This window comes from Crocodylus porosus, unplaced genomic scaffold (assembly GCF_001723895.1).
Source record: "Crocodylus porosus isolate Cpor-Errol unplaced genomic scaffold, CroPor_comp1, whole genome shotgun sequence".
In the NCBI taxonomy this organism is placed as follows: Eukaryota; Metazoa; Chordata; order Crocodylia; family Crocodylidae; genus Crocodylus; species Crocodylus porosus.
This window is the reverse complement of record NW_017728914.1, coordinates 37586021-37592448: the sequence shown is the minus strand read 5'-3', so window position 1 is coordinate 37592448 and position 6428 is coordinate 37586021.

Sequence of the window (6428 nt, the reverse complement as noted above, 5' to 3'; positions counted from 1 at the left end):
TTCAAGCACTTACACTGAACACCTTCAAGAGTAAATTGGATGCTTATCTTGCTGGGATCCTATGACCCCAGCTGACTTCCTGCCCTTTGAGCAGAGGGCTGGACTTGATGATCTCCCGAGGTCCCTTCCAGCCCTGATGTTGCCTACCACACTGCTGCCCACTGTCCCCCTCTCCTGGGAACACAGCCCCTGGCACTTGCACAGGCTGGGTCCATGCCTGTCACTGCCACGCGTGCAGTGGAGTCCATGCACCCACTCCAGCTCAAGCAGCAGCAGTGCCCTTAGGCCTGGGGCGCAGGGCCCAGTCCCTGGGAAAGGCCTGGCCAGGGCATTGCTACACAGCCTGCTGCTGGGAGCCTGTCACATGCAGGAGCATGCATCAGCTGAAGGCCCTGAGGGGCCGGCAGGACCACACCTGGGCCTTGCAGGTGGGAAAGCACAAGCTCTACCTGGGCTGACAGGCACAACTGCATCGAGAGCAGCCCCACCGCTCACGCCTGCGCCCGCCCTTGGAAGAGGGGCAGAAACTGGCACATCTGAGACGCACGCAACTGTCATCCCCGACAGTGCCAGGATCACACCCGGACGTCCTCACACCTGGTGCCAGCACATCCACCTCAGCGGCAACACTGTATCCATGTCAACATCCGCCCAGGGAACTTTTAAACCTCAAGTAGCCACTTCAGGAGACCATGTTGCAACTTTTATCTCCAGCCCTGGCAGGGAGCTCCGGCGAGGGAGCACACCTGACTGCGCCCAGGCCCGCGGCAGCCGCATGGCTGGGACTCGGGTCCTTGGCAGGCGTGGAAGTCGTCACAGACAGACTGTAACAGAGCACGGGAGCAGCCAAACATGCAGGTTGGGATGGGACAATGGCCTAAGCGAGACCTCTGCAGGTCCCTTCCAGCCCAGCTTCTGAACCACAACAGGGCCTCGCTCTCAGACCTCCTCTACCAGCTTACATGAAAACCCTGGCATGCCCTTGCCCTATCGGCACGCGTGCCCATAGCCATGCACACCTGAACTCCCGGCTCCCAGAGCCAGACGGCACCGTGCAGCACAGACAGGACCTACCCTTCCCCAGCTGAAGGGACACCACTGCACCATGGAATCCAGCCTTTTTTAAAAGGAGATTAAAAATAGCCCCAGATATGTCTCCTTAGCCCGCGTCAGTCTCTGTGGTTTCACAATGAGGTGTTTCTCTGCTGCCATTGCTCCCCTCCCCCAGACACACACCCAGTGCCTGCATTCAAGACCTGGGCAAACAGGGAGCAGAGGAAAGGGCTGCACACAATGGAGCAGAGCATTTACAGCCACGCTTCCATAGGCAGGAGGTGCAGAGAAACTGCTGCTCCTGGTCTCTCAGCGACAGCCACCTTCGCTGCGACTCCCAGCTATGCGGAAGTGTGGTCCCTACACTGGCTGTCCCTTTAAGACCACAAACTGTTTACACTGGGTTTAAGACGATGCCACATGGATTTGTCTTGTGCCTGCTTGTTAGTTCCTCAAATTCAGAGCTCCTTAACAGTGAAACAAACGAAAAGGCCGTATCTCCACTGACCCTGCCAACTTCAGCGCACCTTGGGCTATAGTTTGCTTCACTGGTACTTGAAAGAACTTCCAATTTCTATGGAAGAAGTAAGAAAAACAAGTCATCTCAGAACTCCTGCTCACAAGCAACTGTCTCACAAGAAAACCACAAGTCCTAATTCTACCCCTGGAAATGGTCTGCAACATGCTTCAAAGGCAGCTCTTGTGCTGCAGCAGGAAGTTACCAAACTCATGCAACTTTTTGGGACAAAACAGTTGGGTTTCGCACCGTCTTCAGGAGCTGTTCCATCATCAGACTGAAACTCTGATCTTTCATGGGCATTAGTGAGGAAAGGACTGGAAGGGCTGCTCTCGGGAACCTGCCATTTGTTATAAAGAAGCTGAAAGTTCTGGGAGACAGAAGAGTCCTCAAGCAGCTAAACAGAGACAGGCGGGCAGCACCAGGGGAGGCTGCATGTTAGCCCAAAAGGCTGTGGCCTACCACTGTTTTTTTCTTTATAGGGAAACATAAGCTCTGCTCAGCTCCCCTGTATTTGATATAACTGTTTAGCTCAGGGGTGGGCAAAATGCGGCCCGGGGGCCGGACATAGCCTGCCAGGCCATTCTATCCGGCCTGCGGGGCCCTTAAAAAGTTTAGAAAATGAATATTAATCTGCCCTGGGCTGCCTGTCATGCGGCCCTTGATGGCTTGTCAAAACTCAGTAAGTGGCCCTCTGCCCAAAATAATTGCCCGCCCTTGGTTTAGCTGTGTCCTCAGTTTCAATGGAAGTCTCTCTAACATCACCAATATGTGGTTAACTGACAAACTGCAAAGAAAAGAAAAGGTTAGGACATGGGACGAGCACGGTTCCTCTCCCTCAACATTGAGCCAGCATGACAAACGGCAAACGGAAATCACTGCAGACGCTTTGCCATGACCTTCAACTCCAAATCCTGGTTGCGAGGCAGAGCCAGGCCTCGCTCTCAGGATCAGGACCCATTGCTCTACCAACTGGCAAGGACCCACTGGAGGTCTGGGTACGCACAACTGCAGCTTCAGATGCTCGTGAGGCCTTGTGACGAGCAGTGCTGTGGTCATACAGGTGCTGCGTGCTGCACAACGGGTAGCCCAAGGATGCACCTTGCTAAGGAAACCCTGTTGTTTACAGCCAAAATGCAGAGGCAAATACACAGCTCCCACCTCCTCTTCTGGTCACCGCAGGTAATGGGGGAACAAACAGAGCGCCTGAGATTGCAGATGTGGGCAGGACCCCAGAGATCTCTATGCCTTGGAACAGCTACTCAGACAGCTGCAGACCCCAAACACAGGCAGCCCCTACCCAAGGCCAGCATCCAACCCAGTGCAGTGGGCTCCGAGCACCTGAGAAGCTTCCCTGCACCTTCCTTCAGAAGCCCCCTTGCATGCTGCCCTGCCACACCTCCACGGGAGCCACAGGCACGAAGCAGCTTGCCCGAGGTCCCGTGGGTTGTTTCTGATGGAGCAGGGACACCGCCTAGCACTCCCAGGCCCAGCTGAGACTCCAGCCACCAGCCCTGGCACTCGAAGCCTTTGGGACAGCAGGTCAATTCCGATCTTGAAAAAGGTACACGCTTTAAGAGGGCTGGGCACAGCCGTGCGGATCGGCAATGCCTGCCTCTGCAGCTCCCCGGCACTGCAGCGATCTCCAAACAGGGCTCCTAGGCTTGGACGTGCCTCCGGGGTCATCCCTCAGCCTTCCTCGGAGAGGCAGAAGTCACTGCTCCTGAACCAGCCCGGACAGACGTGGATCCAGATGCTTCTCAAATGCCCCCCGGCAAAGGAGACTCTATCGCTTCCCCAGGCAGCTTGCCCCATTGCCTTGCTGCTCTGGCAGGTCTTCCTGGGGTTCAGTCCAAGTCTGCCTTGCTGCAGTTTCAAGCCCTCACCTGTGCGGCAATGTTCTCCCCTCTTCTTGATGGCAGCCTTTCAGTGACTGAGAGCTGCTATCCGTCCCCTCCCCAGGCAAGGTCTCCAAACAGAACCAATTTCAGCACTGAAGAGAGGTCTTTGAATGATAAAACATCCCTACAGCCTCCCATAGCCCTGGGGCATGCAGATGGCCTCTCTCCTCCAGGCACAGACAGAGAGCGCATCACCTGCTTTCCCTCTAGAAAAGATCCCAACCTTGGGAATTTGCGTTCCTTGAATATACATTAAAAAGTACTCGAGCATTTCCCGTCTACCTCAGGATCTCCTGTTACCCAGACCAGTTTGGACTCAAGTCAATGGGGAACTTTAATGGTTGAAGCTACACGGGGTGGGGGGGGGGTGCCATTGAAGATCCTTCTGGAAATCGTCATCCTTGCAACAGACTGCAAAGAGCCAAGGAGCAACACAGGGAGGTCGGAGAAGCCGAGCTGCTGCCTACCAGGACTCAGCAGCTGCAGCTCCTACCGCGAAGCTGCCTGACACTCGCCGGGACAGACGGGCACGTTCCTGGAAGTGCTCGCAGGCCCCGGGGGCTGCCCCTGCACCCCAAGGCTGAGGTTGGTTTCCACAATAGCCCTTCAGACATGGCAACTGCATGTCCACACTTCCCGCTGGCCCGCGGGCTCTAGGCAGCGCAGAACCTGGCCGCCCTCTGCTCACGCTGCACGTGCTCTCGGCCCAGCACGGCACGGAGGTCAAAAACCCTGGGACCCAGGGCCTCCCGGTGCCTTAGCATCTCGTCAGAAAACCAGGACTGCACCAGGCTCCCTCAGGGGACAGGGCAGAAGAAAGGGCGAGATGTGGAACAGCTGCCTCGTTCCCTAGGCGCGCAGCACCCTGCAGCCAGAGCCAGGCACAGTCCTGCGGGAAGGACTAGCCTATGCCCGGGTCGTTACCAAGTGCCAGGCGCATGGCAGACGTGCTCTGACACTGAGCTGCTGACCTGAAACCCAGCACCTCCCGCCTCCCCGGCGCTGGGCTCCAGCACGCAGACAGCTCCAATCGGCCAGGCTCATTCACCGGCAACACAATTAAAGTCAGCAAAACACTGGAGCAAGGAGTAAACTAGCACAACCACCAAAACCGCATCATCCAAACACGCGCTAAGGAGGGCCGTTTTATGGGCACTGGCCACCTGGCAGTGCATGCCGGCACCGCCGGCCCTGGCTGCACCTTCCCCTGCCAAGGCCAGAACCGTAAGGAGCTAAGGATGGGCGTCCTTCACAACAGTAAAAACACAGCAGAGGAGCTCGCACGGCCCAGTCATCTGGACCTGGAATGATCAGCCGCAGTCCACCACCAACACGGACCGAGGGGAAACCGCCACTGCAGCCAGCAGTAGCCGCCACCCCGACCCCACCACCCAGACGCTGCTGCTACCGCTTGGTGCTCTGTGGGTCGAGGGAGACCTGCTGCTGGAGCTCCCCTCAGCCTAGCATTTAAAAACACCAGCCTGGGACACAGGCATGACCCTGCTCAGCATGACCTGAGCACCCTCTTCTCCGGGAGATGCAGAGATCAGAGGGCAATTAACACATCCGGGCAAACTGCATGGGCTTTGCATCCCACCTCAATGGAGGCACTTTGCATGCACTGTCCCTCTCCCCACCCCAGCCTAATCCCTTCCAGCTGATCCTGCAGAGTGGCAGGGCCAGGAGGGAAGCCAGCCCCTGAGAGCACAGCCCAAGGCCCCTTTGGGCAGGCACAGGGCCTTTTGCTCAGGGGCAGACAGGAGTTACCTGCGCCCACCGGGCCAGGCCCCAGGACCTTGCTTTCAAGAGCTGCCCAACTATGAAGAGCTGCTCTAAAAATAGCACGGCAGAGTTCCTGTTTCTTATTTGGTGTTGCTGAAACCTCTAAAAAAATGGCCCAAACTAAGCACTAAGGTCACAGGGGCTGGGGGACAGGTGGGGGCTGGGTGCCAATGCCCCACACAGGACTTGGGGCCGGCTAGCCAGCTTGGCTCTTTTGACCAACTGCATCACCACCGGGGCTAGACGCGCTGCAGCGAGCGGCTCTGCGAGGAAAACCTGCTTTGGCCCCCCAAACTCGGGGGGAACGGGGGAGCTTGGTCGAAGCCAGCCAGGCAGCGGATTGCCCCTGTGATCGGGGGGTGCCCGTGGACCAGAGGAGATTCCCCTGTATCAATCCTGCCAGGTGCTGCCATAGGGCAGGCGGGGACAGCTCCGCGGCGGGCGGCAGGAGGCCAGGCTGGAGCCTCGGAGCCGCCGGCCCACGAGCACTGGACTCCTGCAGCCCCCGTGACGTCAGCACACGGCCAAAGTGCTTCCGTGCCAAGGGCTGTTGTGAAAGCACCTCCACAGGCTTCTGTTTACAAAGCCCGGCCCTCCCACCGCGGCATCACCGAGCACATGTCGCTGCTGCAAGGTACCCGCTTGGCTTTCAAAACAAAGAAAGTTGAAGTAAATATCCAAGAGATGCGGAGCAGCAGCCCGCTCTCCCCCGCGTCCTGCCTCCTCTGGCCTCGCCTGCCTGGAAAGCATCCCTGGGCCAGCACGGGGCCTAAGATGGCACCACTGCCCATGCACCACGGCCGCCTGCCAAGGTCACCCTCTGCACGGGGGCGCGGATGCGACTGCTCCCACCTCCGGAGAAGGCCACACAGAAATGGTGGCGGGCCCACAGAGAGGCCTCGTCCGCCCAGCACACGCCTGAACAGGAGCCGCTCGCACGAGGCCGCGCCACCCGGGTGGGGTGAAAAAAGAATTAAGTAAAAAAACCCCAGAGGTCGGTGATGTCACAGCCATTAATTTCTGCAGCACGAGCGCCAGGGGAGGCCGGAGCCAGGCCCTGAGAGACCTCGGAGCCGCTGGAAGAAACCCCTGGCCCGGGCGGCTGCGAGGCTGCGCCCTCCTGACAGCCGGCCCCGAGGGGGAAGTGGAGCCTGCGGCCCCGCGCTGCTGCCCCC